Consider the following 19,729-nt stretch of genomic DNA (forward strand, 5'->3'; position numbering starts at 1 on the left):
CGCTTCAATAATGATTAGTGATGTTAAACATCTTTTCATATGCTTGTTAGCCATTTGTATATGGATAAATGTTTAGTCGAGTCTTTTGCCCATGTTTTAATCAGGTTGTTTGTCTTTTTGTCATTGAGTTATAGGAGTTGTTTATATGTTCTGAATATTAACTCTTTATCAGATATATTGTACAATGAAGATTTGGGGCTTCCCTAGTAGCTTAGCTGGTAAAAAATCTGCATGCAATGCAGGAGACCCCAGTTTGATTCCTGAGTCAGAATCCCCTGGAGAAGGGATAGGCTACCCACTGCAGTATTCTTGGGCTTCCCTGGTGGCTCAGCTGGTAAGGAATCCACCTGCATTGTGGGAGACCTGGGTTTGATCCCTGGGTTGAGATGATCCCCTGGAGAAGGGAAAGGCTACCCACTCCAGTATTCTGGCCTGGAGAATTCCATGGACTGTATAGTCCATGGGATCCCAAGGAGTTGGACATGACTGAATGACTTTCACTTTCACTTTCTTTAGACTAAGATTTAATAATTGACAGTAAGCATAGAGCCTGTGTTTCAATTTTGCGTTAGTTATTTGGTGGTCAGTGACATTATATGTGGGTTTGATGACGGTAAACTCTGAATCTTGGTCTTCAGGTAGGTGGGTTAGTGTGTGTGTGTGTCTTGTCACGGGCTTGACAAAGGAGAGATCCTCTATTCAAGACCATAAGCAGAGTTAACATTTTTATGGTGAAGGATAGCTAGTAATGAATCCTGGGAAAAAGTTTAACGACAGTTCAAACCATTAACGTGTCTGGGTAGCCTGATTTGCCTCTAAGTTCTAAGAAGTGGTATGTTTGTTGACAGAAGGATACTTAGACTGACTTTGAAAAGTTCAACACCCAGACCTTGTGCCTTTAGAAGTGAGGTTATTTTGGGGAAGATAGGAGGGTGTTGGGAGTTGGGTGGGAGGAGTCCAAAGGCAAATATATGTAACAAGGAGGAAAGCCTGGGCAAAGATGCTCCGAAGATAGAGGGAGCAGCTTAGCTGGGTGTAGGAGTCCCATGGATATTGAAAGGATCTGACCCTTGGATATATTACTCTTCGAAGGAAATGACAGTAGGTACTAGAGGTAGCACAGCAACAACCACAAGTGGGAAGTGGGCTGGAAAAGGGGTGAAGACAGTCTGATATAAAATGTGCATGACAGCCCCCCAGGAGATGTTGCCAGGGGGATTCATCGTTATGGGTTTTGGAGGTGTGCTCAGAACCGTGAGACAAAGAGCAGGTAGGCAGAGGCAGTTACAGATCTTCTGAGCTGGTGAGAGAATGATGTATTTGCATGTGGTGTTTCAGGGCTAGGAGCTGTCTACACGAGCAGAGAGCAGCAGTCAGAGCAGCGTTAGAATGCTGTTCTTTCTAATGTAATACCAGAAGGTCTGAGTCATGCAGAATTAGGGTGGCGGTGGTGAGGGGAGAATGTTTCTCTGTGGCTTCTCTGGCTTTGTGTGGAACCAATGGGAAACCATGTTTGAAAGTTGTTTTGAATAAAAATTTAGCTCAAGATTGTTTGGGGATTAGATTTCCTGAGTAAATAACACAAAAAGATACTTAAAAGTGAGTTCTTACAGTCAAATAATCAAAACAGCTGCCTAATGCTGTCATTCTGAACATACCTTTTCATAATTTTATGGATTTTAAAATTATGACCTGTCTCTGCCCTGTTTTGTGAATTTAGTCTTTATTTATTCAGTCATTTTGGTCTCTTCTCCCTGACCCTTGTAGTTTCATTCTAGCTTAGTTTAGTCTGGGTCTTTTCCAGCTTTCTGGGTTTTTTCCAGTTGACCAGAAGGACTTAGAATACATGTGTGAAGTCTATATTTCGTCCTGTGTTCTGTTTCACTTTCAGCATCATTTCTGAAATGCGCTACCTTTTCTTTAAGGGTACAGATCACATTGAGTTGATGTACATAGAGTGTTAGTTGCTCAGTCGTGTCTGACTCTTTGCGACCCCATGGACTGGGGGCTATAGTCCCCCAGGCTCCTCTGTCCATGGAATTCTCCAGGCAAGAATACTGGAGTGGGTTGCCAGTCCCTTTTCTGGGGTCCCTTTTGATCCCAACCCGGGGATCAAACCCAAGTTTCCCTCATTGCAGGCAGATTCTTTACCGTCTGAGCAACCAGGGAAGCCCTTAGGAGACTCTCTAATGACTAATCCAGACGAGAGATTCTCAAAGTGTGGTCCCTAGGTGAGCAGCAGCAGCCTCACCTCATACTTGTTAGAAATGTGAATTCTTGGGCTGAATCAGAAACTCCTAGAGCAGTCTCAAAAATTTGTGTTTAACAAGCTCTCTGGGTGATTCTGATGCAAGTTAGAGTGTGAGGACATGTCTCGTTAGCTGTGTGCAGTTGTCCAGGCTTTTCTTTTTCTCTACCCCTTGGTCTTCTGATCAGACAGATAGGGGTTCCCAGATGTTGGTGTGCGCATGAGTGGTCTGTAAGTAAGTGTCTTCAACACATTCCAGACAGCAGTGCACTTGCCCTCACCGTCCACCCAGAGATTCGGATGCTGTGGTCTTAGGTTCGGATGCAGTTATCTGCTTTACAGCGGGCTTTCCAGAGTACGTCTCATATCTGGAATCTGGACCAATGGCTATCTCGCTTTCCTCCAAGCCCCAAAGTGATGTGATTTAAAGTGGCTTTTCAGGTTCAGTAACTGAAAGCTTAGGGGCCAGTTGGACTTTATTTTCAAAATGTAGTTTGGATTATTTTTTCAGTAAAGCCACTGTGTTCTGCTTTCTTTCCTTAAAAAATGTGATTCTTTCTTGGCCACTCAGGTTACTGTATGAGATTTTTCTCAGGCTTAGCCTCATTGATAAAGCAGTTTGCTTGGACAGTTTGCTCACTAAAAGAGCCATCTGCCTCTGATCCAGTTGGAGATTTCACTCTGGGGTTCTTTTGATAATTTACAAACAATGTTAATAAACTGTAAGTACTGGTTCTTAGGGAATGCTGTTTTTCATTTAGATCCTTTTGTCCCTACGCTTGATTTCCAGTCTCTAAGCTGGTGCCCTGTGGATGGTGGGATGTCTCCCTCATCTCCCCGTCGTTTGTGTTTCTGTTTCTTTAGTTGTTGTGGTCCAGCTTTATTAGGATTGTTTTCTGAGGCTCTTCCTCTCGTCTCAGTGGCTGCTCCTTCCGCCTTTCCCCCTCTGTCTGTCCCTTGAGCGTCTGTATTCCCTGAAAGCTGCCCGAGTCCTTTGTTCCGCATCTTACTCCGTCCGCTCAGGGCTGGCTCCTTGCTGTCTGCCAGGCCCTTGCTCAGATGTCACCCTCACACCACCCTTGATGAAGGAGCCTCTGACTCTCACTGCTCTCCTCTGAGCTGCACCCCCGTATCCTCAACAGCCTCCTGCGTGTCCCACAGGCAGATCAGGTGAATGTGTCCAAACCTGAACTTATCATTCTTCTTCCCCAGAACTTGTGTATCCTCTCGTGTCCCCTATCTTGGTGAATGGCATCATCATCACTTTGCACGTGGTTAGCATTTATTCAGCATCTTCTATGTGCCATGTCCTGTTCTGAGAACTTCCATGTAATTCCTCGCAAATCCTTTGAGATTATATTATTATTCCCTTTATACAGATGTGAAACTGAACCACATGGGGTTTAAGTGAAGGTCACAAAGCCACTCACTGATGGAGATGCAATCCTGGGGCAGGGAGTCAATCACTGTGCGTTGCTGCCTGCCTCTCCCAGGCTAGACCTCTCAGATCTCCCTTCCCCATGTCTTCTTGCCCCTGCACAGCTCAGTCCTCTCCAGTTCACCGGCCAATCTCTCTCCAAAGCACACTGCCTCCCCTCAGCATTCCATTGTGAGTAGTCTAGTCATGACCTCCTTCATCTCTTGTCCCCCTGTTATAATAGTGTTCTCTTTCCATCCATTTCTTTATGATTATTGCCAAAGTGTTTTTCTTGCTAGCAGCAGGTCTCATTGTGACACTTGCCTGCATCTGGCAGCCTAACCCTTCTCAATCCATCCTTCGGTGTTGGGCAAAGCCTCTGTTATCCTCTGCATTGTTGAGCAAGCCCCACCAATTTGGACGATCAGGATGATTCTGCCATTTAAAGAATCTCAACATGAAGGTAGAGAGCTGGAAGAGTCTTTGCCTCTTTTGGTCCTTAATTTCTGTTTATTTTAATAAAGGAATAATTAAAAAACAATTCCTGGGTCTAGTCTGGCCAGAGAGGGACGGGGGGGTGCCTGAGAAGAGTGGTCTCACATTCCATGTCTGTGTTCCAGCTGTGGTCAACTGCTTGCACTTCCTGTAATGGGTCACATTCTCCCTGCTTCCTCTGGGTCTTTGCATATGCCGTTTCCTCTTCCGCAGTACTCTTACCTTCATTGCCCTGTTGGGTAACACTGGTTAATACTTCCATCTCCATTTTCAGGTCTCAGTTTAGATTTCATTTCACCTGGCAAGCTTTCTCGGATCCCATTTGCCTTCCACCCACCAGACTGGGTCAAATACTTCTTACGTGATGTTGTAGCTTACCGCTCTTTCCCTACCGTAGTGTTAGTACTGGTCGCTCTGTTGTGTCCGACTCTTTGCTACCATGGACTGGAGTCCACCAGGCTCCTCTGTCCATGGGATTCGCCAGCCAAGAATGCTGGAGTGGGTGGCCACGCCCTTATGACTCATCAGACTTTGTTTTACTTGTTGGTTTGGTGGCTTCGTTGTAACCATAAGCCGCATCTTACGTATTTCTGTGCTTCTGCCTCCAAGCATAGATGTTCAATAGAGATTGAGTGCGTGGAATAATAAATGAGCATTTAAATGAGCTGATTGATTTTAGCCAATTCCACCTGCTTCTTACCTTTGCGAAATAACTCTGGCAGATTATAATAACCTTTGTATAATAACTCCAGCAAATCAATTAGAGTTCAATTTACCCAAAAGTAACTACAGGAATCAGTGGTTTAAACAAATTTGGGGATGCCAAATTTATGTGAAGAGTTTTTCTTCACATAAAATCAGTCTGGGGCTCAGCTATCCAGGCTTAGTAGCCCAGTTCCTTGACTACCCAGGACCCCAGGTTCCCTCTGTCTTTATGCCCCATGCTCCTGAGTGTGATCCTCGCCCCCGTGTTCTCCTCTCACATATGTGCCAGGAGTCTGGCATCTGCAGGCCCTCATTCCAGGAAAGAGGGGAAGGTCAAAAAAGCAAACAGGAGCTTGCCAGCAGTCTGCCTCCAGCCCTTACACCTTTTAGGGACTTTCCTGAAAGGCCTTCCGAGGATATTACTTTATACCTCTTGATGAGACAGTATCACAGCATCACCTCTGCTGCAGGGGAGACTGGGAGATACTGTTTTTCTGCTTTTGGTCTTTGCTTCTTGCTACACAATTGGGGTTCTGTTAATAAAGAAGGAGAGGATAGATACTGAGTGGTAACCAGAAGCTTCTACGTCGCTTAGGATGATTTCCTCTTGTGGTCATAGACAGTTTAGTAAGAAACTGGCAGAACAGTGTGTCAGCATTTTAAAAATGTGTGTATATAACGTAGCTTTGTAAAGAACCTTACCTCTTTGTGATCCTAGCTATTTTATATAAAACCAGTAACTTTTTGGGGGGTATTTTAAGGAGATTTAATTGCAGGCACCTAAAAAATCTAATTAATTACTTTCATGAATCATTTTCTTCTAGATATTTGCACTTGTTGATTTAAGAATGTACCTTCTTAGTATATGGATGTTAATGGTACTACTTTCTCATCTTTTACTGTTGTCTCGGAATTTTTCAAGATTTAAAAAGTGGGGAAATGTTAAAAATAATAACAAAATAAATAACTGTTTCAAAAGGTAAAAATAGATGCATTAAAAAGGAGTATACTAGACTTGCCTGGTGGTCCAGTGATTGAGAATCTGCCTGCTGCTGCAGGGGACGCAGGTTTGATGCCTGATCCGGGAAGACTCCACATGCTGCAGGGCAGCTGAGCCTATCTGATACCCCCTCTGAAGCTTATACACTCCAGGGCCTGTGGGTGGGTGTTTTTTGGGGTGAGGGGAGGTTTAAAAACACTTGTTTAATTAAATACCAGATAAGGCCATGCAGGGTGACGGGGAGGGAGTCACCCAGAAGCACCAGTGCCCTTGGAGCCCTCCCCCTCCACCCACCTCGAGAGGCCACAGCTAAATGGCTGGAACCAGGTCCCAGTGACTGCCGGTTCCTCCAGGACCCCAGACACTGGGGCTCTGCAGCAAGAGAAGCCACTGTGCCCACACCTGGAGAAAGCTTGTGAGCAGCAAACGAAGACCCAGCACAGCCGTAAATAGATAGATAAAAACTAAAAAAAAAAAAGGGATACCTTCTTAAAGCCTCATTAAGATGTACCCCAGAGAACCCTCTTACACTGTTGCTGGGAATGCAAACTAGTACAGCCACTATGGAGAAGAGTGTGGAGATTCCTTGAAAAACTGGAAATAGAACTGCCATATGACCCACTGCTGGACATATACACTGAGGAAACCAGATCTGAAAGAGACACGTGCACCCCAATGTTCATCGCAGCACTGTTTATAATAGCCAGGACATGGAAGCAACCTAGATGCCCATCAGCAGATGAATGGATAAGGAAGCTGTGGTACATATACACAATTGAATATTACTCAGCTATTAAAAAGAATACATTTGAATCAGTTCTAATGAGGTGGATGAAACTGGAGCCTATTATACAGAGTGAAGTAAGCCAGAAAGAAAAACACCAATAGAGTATACTAACGCATATATATGGAATTTAGAAAGATGGTAATGATGACCCTGTATGTGAGACAGCAAGAGAGACAGATGTAAAGAACAGACTTTTGGACTCTATGGGAGAAGGCAAGGGTGGGATGATCTGAGAGAATATCATTGAAACATGTATATTACCGTTTGTGAAACAGATCGGCAGTCCAGGTTCGATGCATGAGACAGGGTGCTCAGGGCTGGTGCACTAGGATGACCCTGAGGGATGTGATGGGGAGGGAGGTGGGAGGGGGGTTCAGGATGGGGAACACATGTATATCCATGGCTGATTCATGTCAATGGATGGCAAAAACCACTACAATATTGTAAAGTAATTAGCCTCCAATTAAAGTAAGTAAATTTAAAAAATAAAAGCAAAAAAATAAAAATTAAAAATAAATTTAAATTAAAAAAAAAAAGATGTACCCAAGAATCTTACTGGTGGGAATATAAATTGCTGGAACAATTTATAGTAGATATTAAGAAATCTAAAATCTAAATTTTATAAATTAGAATTTTTTTTTTTTGAGAATTTAATGATTTGGGAAAATGCTCAGGATGTAAAATTAAATGAAAGGAGCAGGAATCAAGATTTAATTTTGTCATTAAATTCTTCCCAAAAAATCCAATTTTAATAGTTGTCTTTCATTCCATTACACAGATTTCCCTTACATGTATGTTTAATCCTTCTTTTGGGCTTCCCTGGTGGCTCAGATGGTAAAGAATCTGCCTGCAATGCAGGAGACCTGGGTTCGATCCCTGGGTTGGGAAGTTCCGCGGGAGGAGGGCATGGCAACCCACTCCAGTATTCTTGCGGGGAGAATCCCCATGGACAGAGGAGTCCGGTGGGCTGCAGTCCACGGGGTCCGGTGGGCTGTCAGTCCACGGACAAGACTGAGCGACACAAGCATAGCACAATCCTTCTTTTATTACTGGACACTTTTCTTGTCCCAATTTTTCACTATTAGAAATAATCTTCAATGAAAGACAGTATGTTTTTATTTAATTTTGTTTAGATTTCTGGGTTTATATATTTATAATATATATATATTTCTGAGTTTATATATTTATAATATATATATATTTCTGGGTTTATAGATTTATAAAAGAATGAGCAGACTAGATTAAAGATATAGATATCTGATTTGTTGGATCTATTGCCAAATCTTTTGCGAAATGTGTGTATACATTCACATATATTATACTTCTGACTTTGTAAAATTTATGAAATTACTAGAAAGTATAGAAAAGAGACTACCAGGAAATATATTAAAGCTTTAAAAATAGTTTTTCATGTGGTGGTGCTTTGAGTGATATTTATTTTCTTTATATTTTCTCTCTATATATTTTCTGCAATGATTATATATTGTTTTATAATTTAAAAATAAATTAAGTTGAAAATAAAGAATAGGTCTTCTGGGAAACAACCTGTGGTCCAGAGGTCAGGACTCCTCAATTTTACTGCCAAGGGCGCAGGCTAGATCCCTGGTCGGCGAACTGAAATCCCTGGAAGCCTCATTTGGGGGCCAAACAAACAAACAAACAAAGAATATGCTAAGCTGCTGCTTTGCTGTTTAGAGTGTCAGCATCAAAGGAGATTTTTTTTTTTTTTTTTCCTTCCCTCTATGCCATTCAGCTTATGGAATCTTAGTTCAATCCCAACCAGGGATTGAACCCTGGCCCTGGAAATGAAAATGCCGAGTCCGAACCTCTGGACCTTCAGGGAATTCCCAAAGGAGAAATTTTAATGTTGCTTTTTTATCTAAGAAGAATAAGCACACAGTAGATGGATCCTTTAAGGTTAGACATGTTTTGCTGAATTTGTTTAGAGGTATTTTCTCCATTTTTCCTAGTAATTTGAGTGAGTGAGTGAAAATCGCTCAGTTGTGTCTGACTCTTTGCGACCCCATGGATTGTAGCCCACCAGGCTCTCCTCTGTCTGTGGGATTCTCCAGGCAAGAATAATGGAGTGGGTTGCCACTGCCTTCTCCAGGGGATCTTCCCAAAGCAGGGATCGAACCCAGCTCTCCTGTTTTATCCTCTTTTAGTTTTGCTTCCTTTTGGTCTTTACCCTACTGGGGTCTTCGGGAACTGGTGTATGTGTAACAGCATCTACCATACCTCTTCACTTTAGCTTAGGCTGGATTTGAAGAGCCAAAACTGGAAAACACTTAGGGAGACCTGAGACTCTCACAGAGAAATAAATTAGAGCTGGTGTTTCTTTTAGCTTTGCTTTCCTGTTCTTTATTATTTATTTTTTTTAAAAAAGGTAATCTCTCCTTTTATCAACCTTCATCATGAACAGCTTTTCATACTGTAAGGAAGTGAAATCACTGAAGGCAAATAACCCTGTGAATCTGCTGAGTGTGAAGAGAGTAATTTAGACCTTGCTTAATGGAATCTAGTAAACTGAAATAAAAATTCTGGGTCTTTTTTTCCCCCCACTGGTATTTATTGTAACTGTTAAAAACAAGAGCACCACATGGCTTCAATTCTCACATTCAATAGCTGGATTATAGTATTAATATAACCTCTGGATGGTTCTAGGGTCATGTCATCATTTCCAGGGTAATCCTCTTAAAATATGAGTACATATTTGTTTCTAGAGGCAAAAGTTGAAATGATTGTGGAGCTCATGGATGGGTTCATGAAACTGACCCTTATACTACTGATCATTATGAGGGGTCCCAGTAACTTATTTCATATTCATAGACTCTGTAGCCTGGGATAGATTAATTTGAGAGATGCACTGCAGAATGTTAGATAAGGAGAGAGAGTGTGGAAAACATGTTCTATAAACCAAAATAGTGTTGGTTACAAAACAACAAAAGCAAACTCCTAAGTCAGTGATATACAGTTGGGGATTTGGAGATGCAGGGATGGGAATGAAGGGTTTGGGCTGCATTCAGAAGCGAAAGGGCAGGCTCGTGGGATCACTTTGAGCCATTTGCCTCAGGCTCTTGTGAATTAGTGTCCTTTCCAAACGTAGAAACAAATGTGGTCTGCCACAAGATTCTGCCTCTGATTCTGTTCTTCCTCATTTGAGGAAATAATATTGTTAGGTAATTACCCACGACCCAAATCATAGTTTTAAGTAAATCTGTATTTTGTTAAGTATCTGCCTGTATACTATCTACATCTACTTGAAAAGTGATACTCAGTCTGATGCTCAGTCTGAAGTAGAGTTTGGCACAGTGATCAAATCTGGCCTGTTGCATGGGTTTTTTTCTGTTTTGGGGTTGGTTTGTTTTTTAAGATCACCAACTAAAAATAATCTAAACATTTTTATATTCTGGTTTTTATTTTTTCTTTGGCCATGAAGCATGGAGGATCTTAGTTCCCTGACCAGGGATCGAACCCACACCGCCTGCATTGAAAGGTGAAGTCTTGAAAAAAGATGAGGGAGCATGTGTGTATGTATTCTTCAAAGCTGAGAATACTTACTCTCTGGCCCTTTACATATGAAATTTGCCAACCCCTGGTCTAAAGCAGTGGTTTCAGTGTCTCAAAATGTGTGTGTTCTTAGTTGTGTCCGACTCTTTGTGACGCCATGGGCGGCAACCCCCCAGGCTCCTCTGTCCCTGGGGTTACCCCACCAGGAATACTGGAGTGGGTTGCCATTTCCTTCTCCAGGGAATCTTCCCAGCCTGGGGACCGAACCTGTGTCCCCTGCAGCTCCTGCAGGAGCTGGTTCTTTACCACTGAGCCAGCCGGGAAGCCCTCAGTCTCTCAAGGCACGTTTGATTGTGGGTCTTGGGGTGGAGGGGATGGGAGTGCCACTGGCAGTCTGTAGGTGGAGGCCAGAGAGGCTGTTCTGCCTCCTCAAAGGCACACAGTGACCTCTCAGGACAAAGATGTAACTGATCCAAGGTGTTGACAAAGACTCCTTCCTTCCCAGACTTTAGTTGGGCACCTCTAAGCTGCTTTCTAGATTGGGCCTCCACCTTGGCTCCCATCCTGTCGTTGACCTGCCTGACCTAGTTTTAGCAAGAATTCTGTTGCATCAGTTTAGTGAAAGTCACCCCTCTTTTCCTACCTGATCACCCTAATGTCTGATCAAATGCCTTATCCCCTACCCTTGATGTGTAATTACCCCTGGTCTGTGTTCAGCAAGTTAGGTCAGTCTAGTAAGAATCGCCCTACCCTTTAAAAACTTAAAAAAAAAAAAATTATTTATTTGGCTGCCTTGGGTCTTGGTTGTGATGCGCGGGCTTCTCTCTGTGGCCCTTGGGCTGCAGAGCACCTGGGCTCAGGAGTTGTGGCATGTAGCTTAGTTATCCCCAGCGACGTGTGGGATCTTAGTTCTTCAACCAGGGATGAAACCCCAATTTCCTGCATTGGAAGGCAGATTCCTAACCACTGGACTACCAGGGAAGTCCCAAGAATCCCCCGACCCTAGATGTAGTTTTTCATCTGCTGACTCCCTCATGTTTTTTATTAGTGTAAATTCCCAGCTCTTTGCTGTGTTTAGCTGCTACTGCTAAGTCGCTTCAGTTGTGTCTGACTCTGTGCGACCCCATAGACGGCAGCCACCAGGCTCCAGCGTCCCTGGGATTCTCCAGACAAGAACACTGGAGTGGGTTGCCATTTCCTTCTCCAATGCATGAAAGTGAAAAGTGAAAGTGAAGTCGCTCAGTCTTTTCTGACTCTCAGCGACCCCATGGGCTGCAGCCCACCAGGCTCCTCTGTCCAGGGAGTTTTCCAGGCGAGAGTGGAGTGCCATTGCCTTCTCCGTGTTTAGAGTTGAACCTAATCTCTGTCTCCTGTTTGAATAGTCTACATCTTTTGCAATAATCCTGAATAAAATCTTCCTCATGGGTTTAACAAGTGTTGGAATAGCTTTCCTCTCATAATATCAGCGGGTAGAGCTGACACTGTAACACTCTACAGCTAGAGTCCTGTTTTAGCTAAACCCCGAGCGTACTTGGTAACATTTGGCACCTACTTGAGTTCAGGGGCCAGCTCTGCAAGTGGGCTCTGCAGGCGTCCCCTTCCCCCTACTTGAGTTCAGGAGCCAGCTCTGCAAGTGGGCTCTGCAGCTGTCCCCTTCCCCTGGTGTTTGGCACTGGCTCTGTTCCTTTATGGGTGAAATAGTTTGACCCTGTCTAGGGAGTTTCATTTCAGCTTTCCTTCCTCTCCAGTATTTTAAACACTGAATTATAGTTGACAAACAATATTAGTTTCAGGTCTACAACATAGTGACCTGGTGCTTTTATACATTGCAAAATGACCAACAGGATAACTCTAGTTACCATTTGTCAGATACAGAGTCATTACAAAGTATTGTTGACTATATTCCCTGTGCTTTACCTTATATTCCTGTGACTCCCCAGCATTTTTCTGTCTCTTAGAATCTTCATTAAAAAATGAAACCTTGCAATCTTCAAAGTAAAACAGTGAAAGTCAAATTGTATGGACTTGTTGAAACAGCTCAGGCCACACTGTAACTGCTGTCCAAATAATAGCTGTTAATAATAGTGTATATTTTGGTCTTGGAGTTAATGACCTAATCTAGTCAAATATATTTTTCAGGGATTCAAGAAAATATGTTCAGACATTTCAGAAAGAAAAGTTTAAGCATGATTTTTGGAAATGTCTTAAATCAAGAGAAGGCTAGATGATACCCACCGTAGACAGCCACCACACCCCCTCATGTTTAAGGTATTTTTCGCTGACAAAAGTTGCCGACGCATTGAAGAGGACTGCTGCCTGGGGGCCTATCAGGGATGTTGGTAAGATGGCACTTGGTTAAGTAAGTTTCACTGTGGAAATACTGAATTGTTGAGGAGCATAACAATGAAACTCCCTATGGAGTTTAGTTTTGGAGAGGACAGCAAAGTACATGGTGCTTGAATTTTGGTGATACTAGCTCTAATAAAGGCTGTATGAACACCCAGATTTAGATAAATTGGTTGAATAACTTGGCCATTTATGAAGGGGGCAGTTTTCCTTTATTTTGTTCAACAGACATGAGTTCAGGTCATCAGACATTTTTTGTTAGTGTAGTTATGCTATATAGATGTGTAGAAACATTTCCAAATGAAATTTGCTTTCCTAAATTATCAAAGGAAATTCCTAAAGCTTTATCTTCATATTTTATGTGTGTGTGCGCTCAGTTGTGTCTGACTCTGCAACCCCAAGGGCTGTAGCCCAGCGGGCTCCTCTGTGCATGGGATCTTCCTGGCGAGAATACTGGAGTGGGTTGCCATTTACACCTCCAGGGGATCCTCCCCACCCAGGGATCAACCTGAATTTTTCTGCATTGCAGGCAGATTCTTTTTACCACAGAGCCACTGGGGAAGCCCTTGTATTTTATGATACTAAGCTAAATTTTTTATATGAGTATTTCTGATCAACTGCACGTGTGTTAATATGTATGTACACATATAAAAGAATGTAATGGGGTCGCAAAGAGTCGGACATGACTGAGCGACTGAACTGAACTGAATTATGCTATAGAAAGCACATTGAGGAAAGAGATTATGGATGGCTCTTCCCAAATAAAAATACAGCTTCTTTCTCTGAAAATAGTGTTCTTTAAGCACAGCAGAAAATCTGAGCAGCATTCTGCCAGTAGCTTTTTTAAAGGGTTGAGACTCATGTTTCCATTGATCCCTGATAGGGTTATTTATGTGGCTGGTTTTCTACATGAGGGGAAGAAAGTTTGATTAATTACCGTTAACTGTGACATATCCCGTGGGTAATGAATTTTTTGTGTTCTCTCCCCTTTTCAAATAAATTGGTGGCTATGTAATAGGTTCTGGTAAAGCGGTCTGCCGGAACACTTAGTGGAAAATGAATGCAGCCTTTGCAAGAGCGTCGGATGGCAGCGTTGTCAAGTGCTTAGGTGGAGCCTGAGAGATGGGGTGTCCTGCCGCTGTCTGCAGGATCTGAACCTTCACGTCATTTTCTTGGGGGAGTATGTGTGGGTCCTGGTGGTGTGTTTGCATTCCAGAGGTGGCTTTTTAGGCTTGGAGCCGCAGTCTGTTGCCAGGAATATACTGTGCTTTGCTTAGTCACTCAGTCGTGTCTGACTCTGCGACCCCATGGACTGTAACACGCCAGGCTCCTCTGTCCATGGGGGTTCTCCAGACAAGAATACTGGAGTGGGTTGCCATGCCCTCCTCCAGGGGATCTTCACAACCCAGGGATCAAATTGAGGTCTGCCCCACTGCAGGCAGATTCTTTACCATCTGAACCACCAGGGAAGCCCATGAATACCAGTGTGAATTTGAAGCCCATCCGAGATTAAACCTGCAGCTTTGATTTCATTAATTCCCTCTCTTGATTCTTGTCACTCAGGGTAACATTCTGCTGTTCATTAAATTAGTGCTTCCTCATTTGGAGTAACAATATAATTTGATATACTTCTGCACATTTTTTTTTCTCATTTGATTCCTTTAAGTCAGTAGGTAAATGAAAGTGAAAGCCTCTCAATCGTGTCTGACTCTGCAACTCAATGGACATGGACTCTAGCCGGCCAGGCTTCCCTGTCCATGGGATTCTCCAGGCAAGAATACTGGAGTGGGTAGCCATTCCCTTCTCCAGGGTATCTTCTTGACCCAGGGGTCAAACCCGGGTCTCCTGCATTACTTTACCATCTGAGCCACCAGGGAAGCCCCATATAGTAGGTAGGCATGTGTCAATTGTGATAAAGTAAGTTTTTAGTGACTTCCTCATGGCCAAATAGTATATGACCGCCTGAAGCTCAGACCCAGGCCTTTTCAGCCCATGCTGTTGCTCCTCCTCTGTGCCACATGCTTTTTTACATATTGTTGGATCTGATTTCCTAGTATTTTTTAAGGACTTTTGTGTCTATGTCCATGAAGATGTTGGTCTATAGCTTTCCTTTCTTACAGTGTTTTTGTATGGTTTTAATATTAGGGTAATGCTGGCTCCATGGAATAAGCTAGAAAGTTTTCTCTCTGCTTCTGTCTTCTGGAAGAGATAGAAGAGAATTGGTATAGTTTCCTCCTTAAATGTTTGGTAGACTCTGCCAATGAACCCATCTGGGCCTGGTATTTCTGTTTTGGGAGGTAATTAATTATTGATTCTATTTCTTTAATGTATATATGTCTATTTTTTCTTGTATGAGTTTTGGTAGATTGTGTCTTTCAAGATAGTGATCCCTTTTATCTAGGTTATCAAATTTGTGGGCTTTGAGTTGTCCATAATATTCCTTTATTATCCATTTAAGTTCATGGGATCAGTAGTAATGGCCCCATTTTCATTTCTAATATTGTTAACTTGTGCCTTCTATCTTTTTTAATCTGGCTAAGAGTTCCTCAATTTTAGAGATATTCTCAAAGACAGCTTTTGGTTTCATTGATTTTTCTCTATTGATTTTCTGTTTTCAATTTCATTGATTTTCACTCTAATTTTTATTATTTTTGCTTTGCTTATTTTGGATTTAATTTGCTCTTCTTTTTATAGTTTCCTAGGTGGAAGCTTATATTATTGATTTTTAGATCTTTCTTTTCTAATATATGCATTCAGTGCTATAAATTTTCTCTAATCAGTGCACTCTGCATCTCGCAAATTTTGTTAAGTTCTATTTTTGTTTTCATTTAAAGTATTTTAAAGTTTCTCTTGAGATTTCTTATTTGACTTATGTTTTATTTAGAAGTGTCTAATTGGTCATATTATTCTTTGTTCATAAGCACTATTGTACATTTTTTCAAGATACTACTAGAGAGGTTTGTGCTCACTGATAAAAATGTATACATTGGGCTTCTAATGGTAAAGGAAGGTGGAATGGGAGAAAGAAAGGAAGCATTGAGTTATTTTTTCATCCTCTGGTTAACTTTGCTTATTTTCAAAATGGATTTGAAGCTGATAATAAAGCATATGTATACAATTGAACCATTGTTAAAAGGATAAAAGGAAAGAGGAGAGTGAAAAAAAAAAAAACTGGCTTAAAACTCAACATTTAGAAAACTAGGATGATGGCATCCAGTCCCATCACCTCATGGCAAATAGAAGGGGAAAAAGTGGAAACAATGACAGATTTTATTTTTCTGGGCTCCAAAATCACTGTGGGCAGTGACTGCAGCTATGAAGGTAAAAGATGCTTGCTCCTTGGAAGGAAAGCTATGACAAACCTCAACAGCATATTACAAAGCGGGGATATCACTTTGCCAACAAAGGTCATTATAGTCAAAGCTATGGTTTTTCCTGTAGTCTTGTGTGGATATGATAGTTGGGTCATAAAGAAGACTGAGCCTTAAAGAAGTGGTGCTTTTGAGTTGTGGAGAAGACTCTTGAGAGTCCCTTGGACTGCAAGGAGATCAAACCAGTCAATCCTAAAGGAAATCAACCCTGAATATTCCTTGGAAGGACTGATGCTGAAGTTGAAGCTCCAACACTTTGGCCACCTAACGCAAAGAGCTGACTCGTTGGAAAAGACCCTGATTCTGGGAAAGATTGAGGGCAGAAGGAGAAGGGGGTGACAAGAGGATGAGATGGTTGGATGGCATCTCCGACTCAGTGGACATGAGTTTGAGCAAACTCTGGGAGACAGTGAAGGACAGGGTCACCTGGTGTGCTGCAGTCCATGGGGTCACAAAGAGCCAGACACGTCTTAGTGGCTGAACAACAACAAATATGATAAAATGGAGGAAACAATTGCACCACAAACTAGTTCTCTCAAGTATTAGTGATTTTCCCTGATCTGAGAAAGGAACTGAACAGTAGACAACTTTAAGGTTTCTTTTAAGTGCCATGATTTCAAATCATTGATTGAAAGCTGAGCTGATGATCTTGTAATGAAAGCATTGCACAGAGGTGGACAGCAGTTACGTTTGTAGACAGGCTGCTTATTTTCCATACAGATTGGTAATATGACATTCATTTTTATTTTCCTGTTACTTATATTCTATCTTGTCCTAAAAAAATGAGAGGTTAATAGAAATACAGGGGAAAAAATAAAATTGTGAAGGTGAAACTAAGGGGATAGAGTAAGTTAAAGGCTGCAGAAATGAGTTAACAAGACCTGTCCCTGTTATTGAGTATGGGCCATAAATTTGCACCTGAGCTTCAGAGGAACAACTGGCCCAAATTAAGGGGTGCCACAGATTGAAACATCACACTGATCTAAGAGCACGTCTCCTGAGGGAGAGCCTCCAAGAAACTGGAGCCGGGGTCTGGGTTCATGGTGTTTGCAGACCTCAGCTGCAGGAGTCTTCTGCCATCAGTGTGATGCCGTTTTGTTTACTTTTTCTTACTTCTCTGCTTTTTCTCCCAGATCAGGTACTTGAGAAAGTCTAAAGGCTGACTGCTCACACTAGAGATTTGGGAGAAGATGGTGCGGGTGGAACATGTATGTGTGTGTTCAGTTACTCGGTCATGTCTGACTCTCTTTACCACATGGACTGTAGCCAACCAGCCTCCTCTGTCCATGGGATTCTCCAGGCAAGAATACTGGAGTGGGTTGTCATTTCCTTCTCCAGGGGATCTTTCCTACCCAGGGATCGAACCCACATCTCCTTCATTGGCAGGAGTATTCTTTACCACTGTGCCACCTGGTTAGCCCATAGGTCCCCCTAAACACCTGAGTGCAATCATTTCAAGTTATGTAGTGTCTTTAAGGTTTAGAAACATACTTTTTAGGGAATTCGCTGGTGGTCCAGTGGTTAGGACTCTGTACTTTCACTGCTGAGGGTTCCGATTCAATCACTGGTTGGTAAACTCAGATCCCACAAGCCACACAGTGTGGCCAAAAAAAGTACTGTTTATCTCGGAAGCTTTTTAGGAAATGAGGCATGAGAGGAATTACTCCTACAGGTCCTTGTGAAGAGTGCACTGGGTAACAGGGAAGACAGCATTCTCTCAGTAACAGCCTTTTGATAGCTACAATACTGATTTTCATATGGCTGATACTTGTGATGCTACTGAGTTCAAGCCAAGTACATGATGCTAGAATGCAGCTTAGTAGAAGTGATTTTTTCAGGAGATAAAGCAGTGAAGTTGAAGTCTGGAGCTCTGAGGCTTAGGGTTGATTTAGAGGCATAATGTAAGCCACAGTAGAAGTTTTTTTTCTTTTTTAAATTGAAGTGAAATTCACACAACATACAGTTAACCATTTTAAAATGTGCAATTCAGTGGCATTTAGGATATTCACAGTGTGTGCAATTACCATCTCTTTTTAGTTTCAAAACTTTATCACTCCAAAACACCTCATATCCATTAAGTAATCACACTCCATTTCCCTATTCTCCTCTTTCCCTGATAACCATAAATCTGCCTACTGTCTCTTTGGATTTACCTCTTCTGGCTATTTCAGATAAAAAGCATACAATAAGTAGCTTTTTATTTCTTGCTTCTTTCATTTAAAAAAATGTTTTCAAAGTGCATCCAAATAATCAATATTTCTTTCCTTTTTATGGCTGAATAATAGTCCATTGTATGTACATATCACAATTTGTTTATCCATTCCTCTGTTGGTAGACATTTGGAGTGTTCATAACTTTTGGCTATTGTGAATTATGCTGCTATAAAGATTTGTGAACAAATATTTGAGTATTTTTTTTTCAGTTCTTTTGAATATATACCCGATAATGGAATTACTGGGTTATATGGTAATTCCATGTCTTACTTTTTGAGGAACAAGCCTTTTTTCACAGTAGTTACATTGTTTAACATTTCCAATGGAGTATATGAGAATTCCTACTTCTCCACTTCTTAAACAACATTTGTTATTTTCTGTTTTCTTAAAAAATTTTTATTTTTGTTTTTTTGTTATAACCATCCTACTGGGTAGAGAGTGGTATCTCACTGTGATTTCCATTTGTATTTCCTTGATAACTAATGATGTTAGATACCTTTTCTGCATTCCTGTTAGCCAACTGAATACCTATTCTGAAGAAATGTCTAGTCTAGCTTCTTTCCCCTTTTGCAAAATTGGGTTGTTTATTTTGTTGTTGAATTGTAGGATCTCCTTATATTTTTGGAACATGAAACCATTATTAGATTGTCCAGTTCTCAATAAAAAAAAATTACAAAGCATACAAAGAAACAGGAAAGTCTAAACCACTGATAAAGAAGAAAGAAACTAATAGAACTTATCCATGAAGAAGCCCAGAGATTAGACTTAGGAGCTAAGTTTGTACATTTACTGTCTTAAATATTCTAAAAGAGCTGAAGGAAACCATGAATAAACAACTAAAGGTAATCAGGAGAATGGTGTAAAGTCAAGTAGGGAATATCAGTACAGAGATATGAGCTATAAAAAGGAACCAACTTGATATGCTGGAGCTAGGTTATAATAGTTGAAATTAAAAACAAACAGATGAAAAACTAAAGGGCTTCAGCAGATGATTTTAGTAGGTGGAGAGAGAATCAGCAATTGTGCAGCTAGGACAGTTATAATTACTCAGTCTGAGGTATTGGAGAAGGCAATGGCACTCTACTCCAGTACTCTTGCCTAGAAAATCCCATGGACGGAGGAGCCTGGTAGGCTGCAGTCCATGAGGTCGGTAAGAGTCAAACACGACTGAGTGCCTTCACTTTCACTTTTCACTCTCATGCATTGGAGAAGGAAATGGCAACTCACTCCAGTGTTCTTGCCTGGGGAATCCCAGGGATGGGGGAGCCTGGTGGGCTGCCGTCTCTGGGGTCGCACAGAGTCGGACACGACTGAAGCGACTTAGCAGCAGCAGCAGCAGCAGTCTGAGGTGTGGAAAGCAAAGAGAGTGAAGAAAAAGGGGCAGAGCCTGAGTGACCTGTAGGACATCATCAAGTTTCACAGTGTATACATTATGGGAGTCTCAGAAGGAGAAGAGAGAAAGAAAAGGGTTCAAAAGGTTATTTGAAGAAACAAGTCTGTTACCTTCCCAAACTTTATGGAAGATATTAATTTATATAACCGAGAAGCTTAATGAACTCCAAGTAGAATAAACACAAAGAAATCTACGCCTGGATACATTATAATTAAATTGTTGGAAGCCAGAGAGAGAGCTTTGT

At 41.8% G+C, this 19,729-nt stretch overlaps 1 protein-coding gene across 5 annotated transcripts in view; it reads left to right on the plus strand.

Moving 5' to 3' along the window:
• FHIP1A (FHF complex subunit HOOK interacting protein 1A) overlaps positions 1 to 19,729 on the plus strand; it is a 297,893-nt gene that overhangs the window by 79,072 nt on the left and 199,092 nt on the right. For 2 of the 5 annotated variants that reach the window (XM_065904697.1, XM_065904699.1), the window contains exon 3: positions 12,302 to 12,501. The exons of the other annotated variants lie outside the window; for them this stretch is intronic. The gene's annotated coding sequence lies outside the window, so the exon portion shown is untranslated. The remainder of the gene's footprint in view (positions 1 to 12,301; positions 12,502 to 19,729) is intronic. 5 annotated transcript variants of the gene reach the window in all.

Source organism: Muntiacus reevesi, chromosome 13 (genome assembly GCF_963930625.1).
Source record: "Muntiacus reevesi chromosome 13, mMunRee1.1, whole genome shotgun sequence".
NCBI lineage: Eukaryota > Metazoa > Chordata > Mammalia > Artiodactyla > Cervidae > Muntiacus > Muntiacus reevesi.